This window comes from Dendrobates tinctorius, unplaced genomic scaffold, assembly GCF_039654945.1.
Source record: "Dendrobates tinctorius isolate UK_male_01 unplaced genomic scaffold, ASM3965494v1 ptg000008l, whole genome shotgun sequence".
NCBI classification, from domain to species: Eukaryota; Metazoa; Chordata; class Amphibia; order Anura; family Dendrobatidae; genus Dendrobates; species Dendrobates tinctorius.
This window is the reverse complement of record NW_027361676.1, coordinates 57,623,970-57,642,836: the sequence shown is the minus strand read 5'-3', so window position 1 is coordinate 57,642,836 and position 18,867 is coordinate 57,623,970.

The following is an 18,867-nucleotide window of genomic DNA, read 5'->3' as shown; positions in this document are numbered from 1 at the left end:
CTTTGGTGTGTTTACCACATGTGTGGTTTTTAACTAATAAAGTATCATTTTAGGGGATATACATATATGAGATTACAATAGCTCAGAAGAGGAGGAGGAGCATGCGCAGCAGGCATCGACATCGCAAAAGCTGTTATCTGGCAGGCCCGGAGCAGTCCAAAAACGGGTTACAAAAAACAAAAGAGTTGCAGGACAGCTTGGCCAGACGGTCAAAATAGCACAGCGTGCAAGGCCTCAAAATGTCTTCCATAGTAGGAAGAGTGCAGTGAGGCACTTTTTTGAACAAAATCCTAATGATCACGCAAAAGTTATCTGTAAGAAGTGCGCAAAGACCTTTAGCCGAGGGAAAAATCTGAGAAATTTGAATACCAGTTGCATGCGTAGACATTTAACCACCATGCACTTGCAAGCGTGGTGGACTACCAAACCTCACGTACCACATGTGCAACTGATCCCAAAGAAGGTAGTCAGCAACGCTACATTGTTTCCCCCACTGTAAGCCCACCGGTTAGCACACCACCGGCAGCAAATGTTGAGGTGTCGTCGCAAGGCCAAAGCAGTCAGGGAATCACAATGTTATTGCTATGAAAGACTGAATCTAGGCCATCAGAAAGAACACCAACTCCATCACCATCATCAACCCTCTCTCTGTCCACCATGTCCACCACTAGTTCCACCATATGCAGCTCTCAAGTCCAGCTCACCCTACCAGAGACTGTGAGTAGGACAAGAAAGTACTCATCCTCCCATCCGCGTACACTGGGTTTGAACGCCCACATTGCAAAACTATTCTCATTAGAAATGATGCCTTCCGGTTGGTTGAAAGAGCAGCTTTCCGCGAACTCATGGCCTACGCAGTGCCACGCTATGACCTACCCAGTCGCCACTTCTTTTCTCGCAAAGCCATCCCAGCCCTCCACCTTCATGTGGAAGACCGCATTGTCCATGCACTCAAGCAATCAATGAGTGGAAAGGTGCACCTCACAACTGATGCATGGTCCAGTAGGCATGGCCAGGGCCGTTACGTGTCCATCACTGTGCACTGGATTAATGTGGTGGATGCAGGGTCCACAGGGGACAGTGGTGGTGGGACAGTGCTGCCTAGCCCACGGTATAGGAAACAGTTGGCTGTAGGCGTTCGACCCTCCTCCTCCTCCTCCTCCTCCAGAAGCGAAAGCTTGTCCACAGAGCGCAGTTGCACGAGCACTCCATCCGCAGCTGCCAGTGTTGCACACGAGGTGTCCCACTATCGATCAGCTACTGGAAAGTGTCAGCAAGCTGTGTTGAAGATGATGTGTTTGGGCGACAGACACACCGCGGAGGTACTGGCCGACTACTTTCGGCGACAAACTGAGTCATGGCTGGGCAGTCTTCATCTTGAGGCAGGCAAGGTAGTTAGTGATAATGGCCGGAATTTTGTGGCAGCCATAGCCCTTTCAAAACTCAGACACATACCTTGCCTGGCTTACACCTTGAACCTGGTGGTGCAGTGCTTCCTCAATAATTATCTGGAGTTAACAGGCCTGCTCAATAAGGTGTGAATAATGTGCTCGCACATCCGCCGGTCGCCGGTACACTCCAGTCGTATGCAGAAGCTGCAGCGAATGCTCCACCTTCCCAAGCACCACCTTATTATCGACGTTGCAACAAGGTGGAACTCCACCCTGCACATGGTTGAGCGGCTGTGCGAACAGAGGTAGGCCGTAATGCATTTGTGGGAGGATACACGGGCAGGCACTTTGAGGGCAGACATGGAGTTGTCTGATGTGCAGTGGTCGAAGTTGAAAGACCTCTGTAAAGTCCTTCAGTGTTTTGAGGAATGCACATGGCTGGTAAGCGCAGACGACGCCATCATAAGCATGAGCATCCCACTTATGCGTCTGCTCATGTAAACTTTGACGAACATTAATGAGCAGGTGTCTGCAGCCGAGGATGATGAGGACGAGGAGGTGGGAAGCATTGATGACAGTCAGCCATTCTTTGCTCCGGGACCTGTCCTGGACGAGGTGGAGGAAGAAGAGGAAGAGGAGGAGGAGGAGGATGATGGGGATGATTATTTAGGGGAGGAGGATGCTTCTCGGGGGGCTAGAGAAAATGTTGGCGTGGCAAGGTCTGGTACTGGGTTTGTGCGTGACTGGAGGGATGTGGATTTGCCAGAAAGTGCTCCTCCACCCAGCAGTTGCAGTGCATCATTGACACCGGGAACATTGGCCCACATGTCAGATTATGCCTTGCAGATTCTAAAAAGGGACCCCCGCATTGTCAAAATGATGAACGATGATGACTACTGGTTGGCCAGCATCCTGGATCCACGCTATAAAGGCAAATTCCAAAACATAATGCCACAGGAGAACCTTGACCTAATATTGGCTAACAAACAAGCAACTCTGGTAAACCGGTTGGTTGAGGCATTCCCAGCACACAGCAGCGGTGAGGGTTCTCACATGAGCTGTAGGGGCCGGGGGCAACTTGGAAGAGGTGTTCGTGGTGCACACATCAGAAGTGGCATTGGAGACAGGGGTTTCATGACCATGTTGTGGACTGATTTTTCAAGTCCCGCTCACACGACTGGTAATACTGCATCGATTAAAAGTGACAGGAGACAGCACTTGTCAACTATGGTTACAAACTACTTCTCACCACATATCGATGTTCTCCCTCACAGGTCATTCCCATTTGACTATTGGGCCACTAAACTGGACACCTGGCCTGAATTGGCACAAAATGCCTTACAGGAGCTCGCTTGCCCTGCTGCAAGTGTGCTATCCGAAAGAGTCTTCAGTGCTGCTGGATCAATCCTGACAGAAAAAAGGACCCGTCTGTCGACCCAAAATGTGGATGATCTAACCTTCATTAAAATGAACCATGCATGGGTTTCCAAGGATTTTGTCCCACCTTCCCCTGATGACACATAGGTTGCCAGAAAAATGTCTTGCTTTGGTCTTCCGCTTCCTCAGAATTTCGCCTTTACCAGCAGCTGAATGTCCATGGCTGGGGTCACCACCTAGTGCACGCAACCGTGCGAGTGCCGTTGCCCTGGACAGGTGGGTGGGCCGACTCTTGGGCGCGGGCACTGGCACAGGGTCCCTCATAGTGCAATCAAGTGTCTCTGACGGTGGGGGTGCACACCCGCCGTCAGATACACCGATGTACTATGAGGGGCCCAGTGCCAGTACCAACACCCACGAGTGTGCCCCCCTTGCTTGGGCAGGGCCCCAGCATTTGCAATGTTTACCTCTCCCTGCTCCTCCGCTGTGTAGTCTGGGCTGTCAAATCCTTCACTGGGACTGGCACTACAAATTTGGTGAACTGATAGAAGATGATGGTTAAGACGTAGCTATGCCCTGTACCGCTGGCCGGGCTCTAGCTTCAGATGATCAATGACTTCCATTTCTTATGGACGTCGACTCACAATGAGATGCAGTGGTGGTTTATCATCAGCTTTCACAGTTTTCCTACTCACAGACGTGTGACATTCCGGCGCACATTTTTAAATGTGCCCTCTCATGCCAATCCAATAGAATTGCCTACGGCCTATGGCTTCTGTCTTTTGCACTCCAAAGTTACGTGACAGATCATGATAGGCAGTGAGCACCATGTTTATATCTCTCCCTGTGATCAAAATTTGATGGAGATGAGTAACAGTGATGGGATCAACGGTACTGTGATACAACAACACTTTCTTCACAAAGAAATGTTTTCGCTGTCTCCACACACTAATTAATTGAGGGTCAGCATCGCCTCTGAGAATTGTGACGGAAGTTTTCCCGTGATTAGTAATTCCTAGATTTCTGCAATCACTAGACTTTATGTCAGTAATTGTATGCATCTCATTTCCTATTGCGGAGAGTCTGGACTGTCTTACTGAGACAGAAATATATATGAAGATTTAAAAATACCACCAAAAGTGTATACTGGTGTACGCTTCAAATACATTTCCTTTTTTCTACTTTTTAGATTGTTGTCTACTCCATACAGAGAACACGGAGATTTTAAATGTTTAACCTATGCTCTATACACCTGCTATCCAGTGATAATGTACCCTTTCTCAACTTTGCAACTGGTCAAATCCATACTGGGCCTGAGACCGTCTGAGTCTGCCTCCTGATATATAGACATAGGTTTTTAATGTGTAGACTATGCTAAACATACCTGTTATCCAGTGATACGGTACCCTTTCTCACCTTTGTCCAATCACCTCTAATCCATACTGGGCCTGAGAATGGCTGTCGAGCTGTTAAGCAAGCTACAGCACCTGTGAATTGGACACTTAATTTTTTCATTTTTTAAGGAATGCTGATTAGTCCTAATTCCGGAATTGCGGTTGACCTGCACTTACTGGGAAATCATCGTTTGCGGGGAAGAATTGGAATCCCAGATCCCCATCACTAACGGTGTTCAGCGGGTTATCTGCACATGTAAGTGACAAAAGCTGGTCCTTTCAGTGTAGCGCACATGCAGCCCCGGACATGTAAGGGCATGACAGACCTGTTATTGCTCGATCTCGCGTGCCAGAGCCTCGCGTATCCCTCTAGTAAGCCTGACGCGTGCCGCGGGGGTATGCCGTAGTCTCGTTCATTAACGGAATAAAGCGGACAAATCGCTAGCACAGCTAAAAACCGACATACCACACCACACACAGAATAGACAAAGCTTTCAATGTGTGCATCTTTTCTTTAGGTGGCATGGTTGCTGTGGTTTCCCAGGTGGAGTCCAATTAAGCCGCAGGCTCCACTCCTGGTGGTGCCCTTTTGGACATTCCTTTAAGGTTCAGCTTTGCAACCATAATGCCCCCAGAAAACAAACACTTTGCCTTCATGGACGCTGTTTGGAGGTTCATGGGAATAACGCCGCCCGATCGGCAGTTGGCATAATTTATTGGTGTGAAGTCCGACGGTATATGATCGTGTTCGATTTCAGATTTTTTTTTTTTGTTTGTATTTTACAATTTTTATTCCAGCCTTTCTTGACTTCATAAGGTCATGACAAGCCTATATCTGTGTCTCCTCCACCACCTCCTTTTACTCCTTCACCTCTTTTCTAAATGTAGTTTCCCTTTTCCATATGTTTTTCTCTTCTGAGCATTTTGTCAGCTTTGGGACACCTTTTAAGGTGTTTTGTAATTGTTTTCTATGTGTTTGTATGTGTTTGTGTTTGCCTGCCATTGTTTTAAATGGGGTTCGACGGTGTTCGTCGAACGTTCGACGAACATTCGACGAACTTGCCTCCTGTGCGATGAACCAAAGCACTAGCAGGGTGGCTCAACACTACTCTTGATATATAGACGTACATTTTTAATGTTTAAACTATGCTATATATACCTGGTATTTGGTGATACTGTATCCTTTCTGCCAGGAAGTCCTCCTCCAACCACCACTCTAAGTGTATCATTGACACCTGGAACATTGTCCCACATGTGTGATTATTTCTTGCGGATCTTATTGTTATATTGTGTTGTGATCCATCCTGAGTGTGTGAGAGTCTATGGGTTACTCCTGCAATTTAGATGTACATTTAAGAATTACCCCAACACTGTATACAACTCTACGCTTGTGATACATTTACCCATTTACTGCTTGTTATATTCTGGTCTAATCCAAACTGACCAAGTGAGAGTTATTTTCTGACTGTGCAAATAAATACTGAGATTGACAACAATGACACCTACACTGTGAACAGCTGTACTCTTCAGATCCATTACCGTTTTACGGCTTTTTAGATTGTGTTGTAATGCAATACTGAGCCTGAGTGCGTCTGTGTGTGCCTCCTGAAATATCTACGGAGATTTAGAATGTTTAAACTATACTATATATACCTGCTATCTGATGATACTGTACACTTTGTCTACTTTTTATATTCTTGCCTGTTCCATACTGAGCCTGTGAGCATCTCTGTGTGACTGATGGAATATATAGGGAGATTTACAATTATCCTTTGACTGAATAGAGCCATACGCTTCTGATACAGTACCATATATCTGATGTTATGTTGGGTCTATTTTCTGCAAAATTTTGAAGTTTGGTAGAAGAGGCCGCAGACGTGGGCGTGGGGGGGCCAGCTGGTGCTGATGGTGGTGGTGCATCTGCTGGTAGTGGCAAAAGCACAGTAGCAGCTAAGGCAGGAGGTGTTGAGTCTGCGTCATGGTCTGGCTCCGGAATGCCTGGAAGGCTACGTTTTTTGGGAGTAGGTTAACCGCTTTTAAAGCCGGAGCATGAGGAACTGGTTTTGGCTTACGCTGCCAAAACAGACTCCAGCAAATATGCCCTCCTCTTCTGAAGTTTCAAAAAATGCAAGCACTGAGTCGTCAAGTGCTGGCTCCTGGTCAGGAAGAACCCCTTTCCTTGTGCTCTTCACCCCCACCAAAAGTGAATAATGCAGCAGGCCACACTTCACATTAGTCCATGTAGCTCTTTCTATCATACCATGCCTGGGTTATCAAGTAAAATCATGAATTCCCCAGTCCAAGATGAATCAGACATGGAGTGTGGGTGGCCAGCCAGGGCAGTGGGGTTAATCGGTACCGGGCCGGTGTCTCACAGGGATGTGTCACGGTGTTGTTGACCCGTTCTGTGGCCCAGGGCGCCCATGCAAAGGGGTGAATTATGTTTATAGGTGAATGATATGTGACACCACCTGTGGTTTCTGATTAGATTGACCAGCGCTGCAGTGTTGCTTCTCTGGGGCAGATGTTGTGGTGCAGCTAAGATGTAGAAGCTCTGCACAGGTAGAGCCTTAGTTGCAGGGCAGATAAAAGAGATGGCAGATGGTGTGCAGTGCAGGATGTAGCAGAGCCATGCGCCAGGCGCAGGAGAAAGAGGACAGACACAGGCGTGCAGTTCCTTTACCTGTACTTGGTAAGTGCCATCCAGGACCCAGAGTACAGATGGAGAAGGAGTTGGTCAGCCTGGAAGCCAATTTGGAATTCTCTCTCTGCAGATAGGTAGTGTGGCCTCCATTCTAGCGCTTATCTGAGGTACTCGCAGTGCTGAGTTCAATGAAGTTCCCCCTGTTGACTCTCTTTTGGAACTTTCTCGTATGGCAGTCAGCCGTAGCCTTTTCCTTCTGGCTCCCACACGTCGCTGCTGGGTCATCCGAGCCTTAGTTGGGTACAGAGCATTTACAGCTGCTTCTGCCTCCGGTTTCTGCTGCAGGAACGTCAGTGTCCCTACAAACTCGGAGACCGGAATCCGGACCATGCGCTCCAGCTAGGAGTGAGCCTTAACTCTGCTCATCCTCCAGCTCCCCTTCTCACGTCCACACACTTCCCCTTCCCTTCACAGACTGCCCTAACTTACCTCCTCCCGACCACAGAGAGCAGCTCCTCAGCAGTCAGGTACAGAGGTCTCCCTGCCGGCCTGGAGTGGGAAATGTGTTGTGTGTTGGTTTAACTGCTAGAGAGATCCTTCGTTGCTCCCAAGCATGACATCACACTCCCTAGGAGGAAGGTAATGCCACTGTGGTGACAGTACTCTTGGGGGCGCCGCAAGTGCACTGATGCCCAGCCACTGCTAGATGATTCTGCTGGTACATTGACTCAGACCACTACATGCCCCTCACACTCTACACAGCCAGAATCTGACCCTGAGGAAACTAAGGTTCCCCTTCCCGCATACTATACCACCTTACACGGTGACAAAGATAAAGGTGCAGATGAAAGTGCAGGTTCCTTGAGCAGGTGGGGGAGCATACTCTTGGGTGATGGCACTGGCACAGGGCCCCTCATAGGACGCAAAAGTGTCTCTGATGGTGGGAGGGGGAGGGGGAGGGCCCACCCACCGTCAGACACACCGCCACACACCGCTGTACTATGAAGGGCCCTGTGCCAGTGCCGTCGCCAATGAGTGGGCCCCCCTTGCTTGCTCAGGATCACAGCACTTGCAAAGTTGAAATACTTACCTCTCCCTGCTCCACTGCCATGACGTCTTCCGCGTTTCCTGACAATGATATTCTTATCAGAGAGCACAATGACATCACGTCTGTACGCCCTCTGCCTAAACAGCCAAGTGCAGTGAGATGGAAGATGGGGACGACGAGAAGTCCAGACTAGTACAGGGATTCCCTAGCGAGGAGACTTATTTAATTGTTTTCAATGTTGGGACAGCAATTTTTTGGGAGCACTATACTCTGGAGAATGATATATGGGGCACACCATACACTGGAGCATTCCAAAGGAGGACATCAGACACTGGAGCAGCATTTACAGGGCCCATTATACACTAGAGTATTAGAAATGGGGCCCATTATAAATGGAGCATTATTTGGGCCCATAAGACAGTGGAGCTTCATCCATGGGGACCAACATATACTGTAGCATTATGTGGAGCTCATCATATACTGTTTTAAACATTAAATCCAACAATGTAGACCAGCTCACTCCTGTGAACCACCTGGAACCTCAGCTGACCTGGTTAACTCCGTTGTGCCCGGATCTGGATTGCATTTTAATGGATTTATGAATAAAAAGAAAAAAAATTTTAACAGCATCCTGGATTGCTCACGTTATTGCTGGACTTTGCTTTGTCGTTGTTCACTGTTTTAAACATTATATGGGACCAATGATGCTGTATGGAGAAATATATGGACCTCATTACTCTGTATAGCGCGCTATGCGGTGGCCATAATACTGTATGGAGTAATATACTGTCCGTTTTTGGAGCTATTGGAGAATTTAAAATGGATATCAGTCATGAGATGTAAAAAGTGAAGTATTTTTCATTGTACTATAGCACTATTTCTCTGCCGTATCGGAGCATCATGAGTTGTGGTATGTGTTAAAGGGGCGCTCTTTGGCCCAGGGCACATGAAAACCTGGAGACAGCCCTACCCCCCCACAACTTTAGCCAAATAACCCCCAGTTTTCAGTGCGTAACTATTATTATGAAGTAAATTAAGGTTGACAAGCTTCAGTAATAAAAATTGATGTTTTTGCCATTCAAATGGGCACTGTAGGTGTGTTTAATGTCCTCCTCTCCCTGCCGACTTTGCTTCCCCATTGACTTGCATTGGGTTTCGTGTTTCAGTCGGCCTTCGAGTTTTCACAATAATCGGCCGATTTCGTTCGACCCGACTTTTGAGAAAGTCGGGTTTCATGAAACCTGACTTGACCCGAAAAAAAGGCAAAGTCGCTCATCTCTACCCACCAACAATGTCAGAGCAATCATTGCTGATACCTTGAGTAAACATAAGGGTAAGGGTACTCTAGATCAAAAGACCTGTGATTTTCTTACTAAACACAATCCAATAACTCCAGTTTTTTATACCCTGCCCAAGATCAATAAAAATCTACAACATCCACCAGCGAGGCATATAGTGACCTCAACAGAGTCAAATTCAGAGAGAGAGGCTATCCCCAGTCCATCCTCAATAAATCTAAATCATCAGGCTCCACTTCCGCTCACAAAAAAACAGACAGAATCACGTTTGTGCATACTTATCATCCATCTGCCTATATACTCCATAAAACCATCCATAAACATTGGCCCCTCCTCCACTCGGCACATCCTGATAACCCCGAATTTACTTGACCCTTCTTACCATGCTTCAGGCGGGCTTCCAACCTCAGAGATACTCTAGTCAAGGCAGACATTGGACCAGATAGATCCATTAAAAAATGTTTTTTTTACAATGCCCAAAAGTTGGTACATTCCCATGCCTGAATTGCACAAACTGCAGTTATGTACAGAAGGGAGAATACATTTACCATTCTTATACAGGCAAAACATTCAAAATTCAGGGTTTTCTTCACCTGTGACACCTCCTTTGCCATATATGTAATTAAATTTCCCTGTGGACTACTGTATTTGGGGGAAACGACACAATCAGTAAAGGATCGTATTTCCAAACATACGGTAAAAGTACAATTCGTTGCAAAAACATGCTGCTCCCCATTGCCCAAAACTTCATCACTTCAGGACACAGAATAGCCCAAATTAAATTCCAGGTTTTGGAACAAGTACCACAACCTAGGCGAGAAGGGGACCATATAAAACAGCTAAAACGACAGGAGGCTTTCTGGATACACACGCTGGACAACCTAGCCCCTAAAGGGCTTAATAGGGATTATGACCTTCTATCATTAATATAGTACCACCATGACAAATATCATTTATTTTTTGGTTTTGTGTTTCACCTTTGGTTTGTCTTGGTACATATGGCTGTATAAGGCTACTTTCACACTTGCTTTTTTTTGCAGCGCGTTTTCCCGCAAAAAAACACATTAAAAAAACGCATACAAACGCATACAAATGCTGAGTTTTTTTCAAGCATTTTTATGAGCATGCATGAAAAAAACGCAGCGTTTTTATGCGTTTGTATGCATTTTTAGTGCGTTTTTACCGCGTTTGCGTTTTATTCCAACATTAGGTGGCCCCTTACACTAACCCAAACCATGACTTTACTAACCCTAACCCTAACCCTGACCCTAACCCTAACCCTTAACCAAACCATACCCTAACCCTAACCCTGATCCTAACCCTAACCCTAACCCTGACCCTAACCATACTAACCCTAACCCTAACCCTTAACCAAACCCTAGCTAACCCTAACCCAAACCCCTAAATTCCATTGTCTAACTAATGGTTAAAAAAAAAAACGTATGTGCAAAAAAAGCATACATAAGCATGCCAATGCGCACATATGCGCACCCATAGACTTATATGGGTGTCTTGCTGTAAAAAAACGCATTGCGCGAGCATGCGTTTTTTTGAGGCAAGTCGGACGCCCAAAAAATGCAACAGGATGCATTTTGTGCGCCCGAGCGCATACCGCAAAAAAACGCATGCACGGAAAAACGCATACAAACGCATGTGTATGCGCACATAAGCGCATCCCATGCAAAATATAGGGGAAAAAAACGCATGCGTTTTTTAGTGCTAAAATCCAGCGCAAAAAACGCAAGTGTGAAACCAACCTAACAACGAAAATAAGTTTATAAAAATAGGGCTAATTTTTGTATCATTACGGTCATATTATAATATAGTGTTCTTATCTCAAGACAGTTCCAATTGTAACATGTCTTTTTCTCTTGTTTCTCCATAGATCCGCCTCTATTAGAAATCAATCATCTCCACACTCTGGATTGCACCCTCTCTCACTATTCATATTAGCAATTGTCCCTTAGAAACCGCTATCCTCTTTCTGCCTCCACTTCCTGTCTTTGGAACGCAGTGGAACGCAAAATACATGGGGTGGAATGCATTATCCACTCCTGGAACGCATATCCATTACTATACGGTGATGTCACGTCCGGCCTTACCACTCTAGGACACTGATTGGCTATACTGGCCACCGGAGCCCGCCCCTTCCCCTATTTCAGTTCACAGGCTTAGCAGAGGTTCACAGAGGACCAGCGGTGGACACCGCGTCCAGCACACGCCACTGAGGCACGGCGCACTTAACCCGTTATGCACAGGTCAGTCACCTATTTGATCCACTCCCTCTGCATTAGCATGCTGGTTTGCTAACAGCGCTCTGCCCTTTCTGTGATCACCCTGCATCATATCCTATTTATGCCCTGCTGCTTTCCTATGGCATGATTTATAATTATAAACGTTTGCTTCCAGGTTTAACAATATCTGCCTTACCCTATGATGCAGAGTAAATTAGTATGTTGTGCCACACATTTAATAACATAATGCGTTCCCTCATGCCCATATATGAATTATATTGTTTTCTATTATAGATCTAGTGATCCTCGTCTTCACGCGTCTCTGCTCCCTATCTAACTTCACAACCTTCCCTCTCCCTCTATCTGACCACCATCTACTCACTTTCTCATCCCTGTCCTCATCACCTGTCACCCATGTCCAGCAACACGCGCACCCCCGCAGAAACCTTGCACATCTAGACACTCACACACTCTCTGACTCTATCCTACCACTGTGCTCCATATCTTCACTCCACGACGCAGACACTGCCACTAGTTTCTACAATGCCACTCTTGCATCAGTTATCGACTTCGTCACCCCTGTCATGCATAACAGAGTGCGACGAATCAATAGACAACCCTGGCACAATAACACCACTAAAAAGCTTCGGCAAGCATCTAGAACTGCTGAATGGCGCTGGAAGAAAACGCATTCATAAGACGACTTCACAGTACTCAAACAAGCAACACTTGCATTCAAATCAGCTCTCACCTCTGCTAAACAGGCCTACTTTACATCCCTTGTATTTTCCTTATCCAACAACCCTAACAGTTATTCAATACTTTTAACTCCCTCCTCTGCCCACTACTGCCCCCTCCAACTTCCCTAATCTCTGCTGAGGACTTCGACACGCACTTCATAAACAAGATAGACCAAACACGGCAAGTCTTTATTATTCAACCACCACAACCCCTTTGTATACCAGACCAATGCCCAAACCCCATAACCTCCTTATCCAACATCACTGAATGGGAGCTTGCTCATCTTCTCTCCAAATCACACCTCACCACTTGTGCACTCGACCCCATCCCATCCCACCTCCTCCCCAACCTCGCCACCACTCTTATCCCATCTCTAACCCACCTCTTCAACCTATTACTAAATTCCGGTACCTTCTCTTCTGCTTTCAAACATGCTACAATCACGCCTAGCCTCAAAAAGCCAACCCTCGACCCAACCATTATGTCCAGCTATCGCCCAATATCGCTGCTCCCATTCGCTTCCAAACTCCTGGAGCAGCAAGTCCACGCTGAACTTTCCTCCCGTCTCTCATCTAACTTGCTCTTTGACAATCTACAATCTGGTTTCCGCCCCCATCACTCCACTGAGACTGCCCTGACCAAAATTACTAACAACCTACTTACAGCCAAAGCGAACGGACAATACTCTATACTCCTCCTTCTAGACCTGTCCTCTGCCTTTGACACAGTTGACCACTACCTCCTACTTCAGATCCTCTCTTCCTTTGGCATCAAAGACCTCACCCTATCCTGGATCTCCTCATACCTCTCCAACCACTTCCACACTACCTCCTCATCCCACCCCCTCTCTGTTGGAGTCCCCCAATGCTCTGTTCTAGGACCCCTACTCTTCTCAATCTATACACTTGGCCTGTGGCAACTCATAAAGTCCCACAGATTCCAGTACCACCTTTATGCCGATGATACTCAGATCTACCTCTCTGGCCCAGATGTCATCTCTCTGCTCTCCAAAATCCCGAGGTGTCTATCAGCCATATCCTCCTTCTCCTCTTCCCACTTCCTCAAACTGAATGTGGACAAATCTGAATTGATCACCTTTCCACCATCTCACAGATCTTACTTACCTGACCTATCTATAACAATTGACGACATCACGCTTTCCCCGGTCCGATGCCTCGGAGTAACCCTAGACTCTGTCCTGTCCTTCAAACTGCACATCCAAGCTCTCTCCTCCTCCTGCCACCTCCAGCTCAAAAATATTTCCAGAATCTGTCCCTTCCTCAACCCTCACTCTACTAAAAAATGCTTGTGCATGCCCTCATCATCTCCTGTCTCGTCTACTGCAACATCCTTTTCTGTGGCCTTCCTGCTAACACCCTTGCACCTCTCCAGTCTATCCTTAACTCTGCTGCCTGACTAATTCATCTCTCTTCTCGCTACTCCTCTGCTTCTCCCCTCTGCAAATCTCTTCACTGGCTCCCACTCCCTCAGCATATCCAATTCAAACCACTAATACTGACCTACAAGGCCATCTATAACCTGTCTTCTCCATATATCTCTGAACTGATCTCCCGATATCTTCCCTCACGTAATCTCCGATCCCCCCCAAGACCTCCTTCTCTCCTCCACACTTATTCGCTCCTCACCAAACCGCCTCCAAGACTTCTCCCGAATAGCACCCATCCTCTGGAATTCTATGCCCCAACACGTCCAGCTATCAACTCGGATCCTTCAGACGGAACCTGAAAACCCATCTCTTCAGGAAAGCCTACAGCCTGCAATGATCCCCACTGCCTCCTCACCACTACTGGAGCTACCGCCTCACCATCACTGGAGCTGCTGCAACCCCCCAACCTACTGTGTCCTTCCCCACCATCCTGTGGAATGTAAGCCCGCAAGGGCAGGGTCCTCTCTCCCCTCTATATCAGTCTGTGATTGTTAGTTTGTTTACTGTAAGTGATGTCTGTAATTTGTATGTAACCCCTTCTCATGTACAGCACCATGGAATCAATGGCGCTATATAAACAATAATAATAATAATAATAATAATAATAATAATAATAATATATTGCTCCACCTGACCTAATAAGCATACTCTACACTGGTATGTCCTATAACTTACGCTTTTTCACTATTTTTCTGGCCATACGCCTATGGTCCTTTTTTCCTCCTATACCTGTGATTATGTGACTGGTTCTAGCTACTAGGTTATCAGCATTTGCTACAGTCTCTTTTTTGTAACTCTATTTGACCATGTTTTCATATACTATTGTTGAATATATCTTACTTTGTTTTTTTGTTTTTTCTATTTTGTAATCTATTTGTAGTAACTGATGAAGGTCTGATGTAAGAAACCGAAACCTTTTGTTTACTACGGCTGTGGACAACATTAAACTATCATTTGATCACTTAAGTTGAGTGCCGAGTTTCTTGATATATAGTTTACATTTGCAGGTGTACCAAGATTTTGATATATTTAGAAGACTAAGGGCCCCGTCACACATAGCAACTCACCAGTGATCCCGACAACAATGTGAACTTGTCAGGATCGCTGGTGTGTCGCTACATGATCGCTGGTGAGTTGATAAACAGGCAGCTTCACCAGCGATCAGGACAGCGACACGCGGGTAACAAGTGACGCACGTCGCTTAGTTAACCACTGTGTACCTTAGTTACCAGCGCGCTGGTGCAGGAAGCTGGTAACCAAGGTACACATCAGGTTTCTAAGCGTCGCACGGCACTTAGAAACCTGATGTGTACCTTGGTTACCAGCTCCCTGCACCAGCGCGCTGGTAACTAAGGTACACATCGGGTTTCTAAGGGCCGCGCGGCGCTTAGAAACCCAATGTTTACCTTGGTTACCAGCTCGCTGATCGCTGGTCTCTCGCCTGCCACACGCAGAAATGCGTGCTGGCCAGCGGGAGACCAGCGATCAAAAAAAATGTCCTGTCCATTCCAGGACGATCAGCGATAACTGGCAGGGGGGCCGGTCACTGATAAGTGTCACACACAGCGATCTCGCTGGTGAGATCGCTGTTGTGTCACAAAACTTGTGACTCAGCAGCGATCTCGCTAGCGAGATCGCTGTGTGTGACGGGGACTTAAGGGTCCCGTTACATTTAGCGATGCACCAGCGATCCCGACAACGATACGACCTGGTCAGGATCGCTGGTGCATTGCTAAATGGTCACTAGTGAGCTGCCAGGCAGATGTCACCAGCGATGCAGCAGCGATACAGCGATCTGTCGGTGGTCGCTCTTACCTGTCACACCGCAGCGATGATGACGAATTCCGCCTGCGTCCATGTGTCGCTAGTCGGCACCAGCAGGATGCCAACAAGGAAAAAATGACCCAGGACATTCGAGCGAGATCAGCGATATTCAGCGAGGGGGCCGGTCGCAGGTACATGTCACACAAAGCGAGATCGCTAGCGATATCGCTGATGCGTCACAAAATCGGTGACGCTTTAGTGAGATCGCTAGCGATCTCGCTAAAGCGACACCGATTTTGTGACGCAACAGCGTGTAAAAGGCCCTTTAGTGATCTAGATAAGAATAGCTATATCTATAACATTGAAGACAAGGATGAACACAAAATTTAGAATTCTGCTTGTTTGGCTCATCACAGATTATCTTTAAATATTGTAAGACTTTGCCTAGAAAATGTACAGAAATTTTAAAATTCCTTCTAAAAAAGGACATTTCAGCTAATTAATTGATAACTGAATGTCTCCCTGAAGTTACATATATTACATTTTGAAATTATTTTCAGCCGCTTTAAAGTATTAAAGGGAATCTGTCACCTACTTTTGGCGGGGTATTTAAATGACGTCTGTCCGGTCCGATGGACGGTGTTTCGGATCTTTGCCGCCTCCCCATTCTTGGCCGCCATCCGCAGATTTTTTATGAATAGGAGTAGGTGTCCACCATCTTTAGCGTGTGCACTAAGCATTCATGTGCAGTATGCCCCAGAAGTATTTTGCTGTGTTCCAGTGCCTAGTTAACCGGCGCATGCGCAGTAAGGCTTTTCGGCTTTGCCCGCAGTTGGGCAAAGCAGACTGCGGGTGCGCGAGACAAGAAAACTTAGCGCACGTGCGAAAGTTGGCGGACACCTAATCCTATTCATGAAAAAACTGCAGACGGCGGCCAAGGATGGGGAGGCAGCAAAGATCCGAAACACCGCCCATCGGACCGGACAGACCTCATTTAAATAGCCCGACAAAACATGGTAACAGATTCCCTTTAAGGTCTCGGAACACAAAGTGTATACTAACACCATAAACCTTCCTTACACAAGCTAGTAGGTGTTGTATTGATGCTACGGAGTACTTTGACATATGGGTTGGGTTGTCAACCATATGGAAAATCCTTCTTGGAGGTTGCTGCACCTGACTCACACTACTTGGCACTGCAGGTCAACAAGTCCATCTCTGCTGTTCATGATGACAGCTGCCCACTATCTATCTCAGTATCCGCAAGAGCAGAAGCTTTGCTACATGACACTTTGCAGCATCATAAGGTGTAAATCATGGGAAGCAATTATATGCAACTCTCGGAGTCATGGTAGCAGCTAGCCATTGCATCAGGGCAGCCAGTAATTCATCTCCACCTAAGGACATAGGTAAAGACATCTCTCCAGTCCACTGATGAATTGCTATTGGGCCATTTTTACACGTTCAGTATTTGGCCAGTATTTTACATCAGTACTTGTAAGTAGAGATGAGCGACTTTGCCTTTTTTCGGGTCGAGTCGGGTTTCTCCAAAGTCGGGTCGAACGAAATCGGCCGATTATCGTGAAAAGTCGAAGGCTGACTGAAAAACGAAACCCAATGCAAGTCAATGGGAAACCAAGGTCGGCAGGAAGTGGAGGACAGGAAACCCACCCACAGTGCCCATTTTAATGCCAAAAACATCAATTCTTATTACTTAAGCTTGTCAACCTTAATTTACTTTATAATAATAGTTAGGCATTGAAAACTGGCGGTTATTTGGCTAAAGTTGTGGGGGGGTAGGGCTGGCTCCTGATTTTCGTGGGCCCAGGGCCAAAGAGTGTCAAAGGGCTCCTTTAACACATGCCGAAATTCATGATCCTCTGATACGGCAGAGAAATAGTGGTATAGTACAATGAAAAATACTTCACTTCTTACATCTCATGACTGATATCCATTTTAAATTCTCCAATAGATCCAAAAACCGACAGTATATTAATACATACAGTATTATGGCCACCGCATAGTGCGCTATACAGAGTAATGAGGCCCATATATTTCTCCATACAGAATCATTGGTCCCATATAATGTTTGAAACAGTATATGATGAGCTCCACATAATGCTACAGTATATGTTGGTCCCCATGGATGAAGCTCCACTGTGTTATGGGCCCAAATAATGCTCCATATATAATGGGCCCCATTTCTAATGCTCTAGTGCATAATGGGCCCTGTAAATGCTGCTCCAGTGTCTGATGCCCACCTTTGGAATGTTCCAGTGTATGGTGGGCCTCATATATCATTCTCCAGAGTACAGTGCTCCCCAAAAATAGCTGTCCCAACATTGAAAACAATTAAATAAGTCTCCTCGCTAGGGAATCCCTGAACTAGTCTGGACTCCTTGTCATCCCCATCTTCCATCTCCCTGCACTTGGACTGTTTAGGCACAGGGCGTACAGACGTTATGTCATCACGCTCTCTGACCAGAATGTCACTGTCAGGAAACGCGGAAGATGTCACGGCGGTGGAACAGGGAGAGGTAAGTATTTCAACTTTGCAAGTGCTGTGATCCTGAGCAAGCAGGGGGGGCCCACTCGTTGGCGACGTCACTGGCAAAGGGCCCGTCATAGTACGCCGGTGTGTCTGACGGCGGGTGTGCACCCCCACCATCAGAAACACTTGATTCTACTATGAGGGACCTTGTGCCAGAGCCGTTGCCAAAGAGTGTGCCCACCCACCTGTCCAGGGCAACGGCACTCACACGGGTGCGTGCGCCAGGTGGTTACCCCGGCCCTGTGGGGGGAGGCAGCCCAGTTAGGGAGGTGGAAAAATTGGCATATGTTGATGTTGGACATTCAGCAGCTGCAAATGGAGTAATTGGAGAAGTCCGCGGAAGAGGAGGACAAAAGCAAGCCATTTTTCTAGCAACCTACGTGTCAGCAGGGGAGGGTGGGACAAAATCCTTTGAAACCCATGCATGGTTCATTTTAATGAAGGTTAGATCATCAACATTTTGGGTCGACAGACGGGTCCTTTTTTCTGTCAGGATTGATCCAGCATCACTGAAGACTCGTGCAGATAACACACTAGCAGCAGGGCAAGAGAGCTCCTGTAAGGCATATTGTGCCAATTCAGGCCAGGTGTCAAGTTTACTGGCCCAATAGTCAAAGGGGAATATCCGGGGAGGGAGAACATCGATATGGGAGGAGAAGTAGTTTGTTACCATAGTTGACAACTGCTGTCTCCTGTCACTTTCAATCGATGCAGTATTACCAGTCGTGTGAGCGGTACTTGAAAAATCAGTCCACAACATGGTCATGAAACCCCTGTGTCCAACGCCACTTCGGCTGTGTGCACCACGAACAACTCTTCCATGTTGCCCCCTACGGTTCGTTGGAAAAACATCACCGCCGCTGTGTGCTGGGAAAGCCTCAAACAAATGGTTTACCAGAGTTGCTTGTTTGTTAGCCATTATTAGCTCTAGGTTTTCCTGTGGCATGATGTTTTGGAATTTGCCTTTATAGCGTGGAT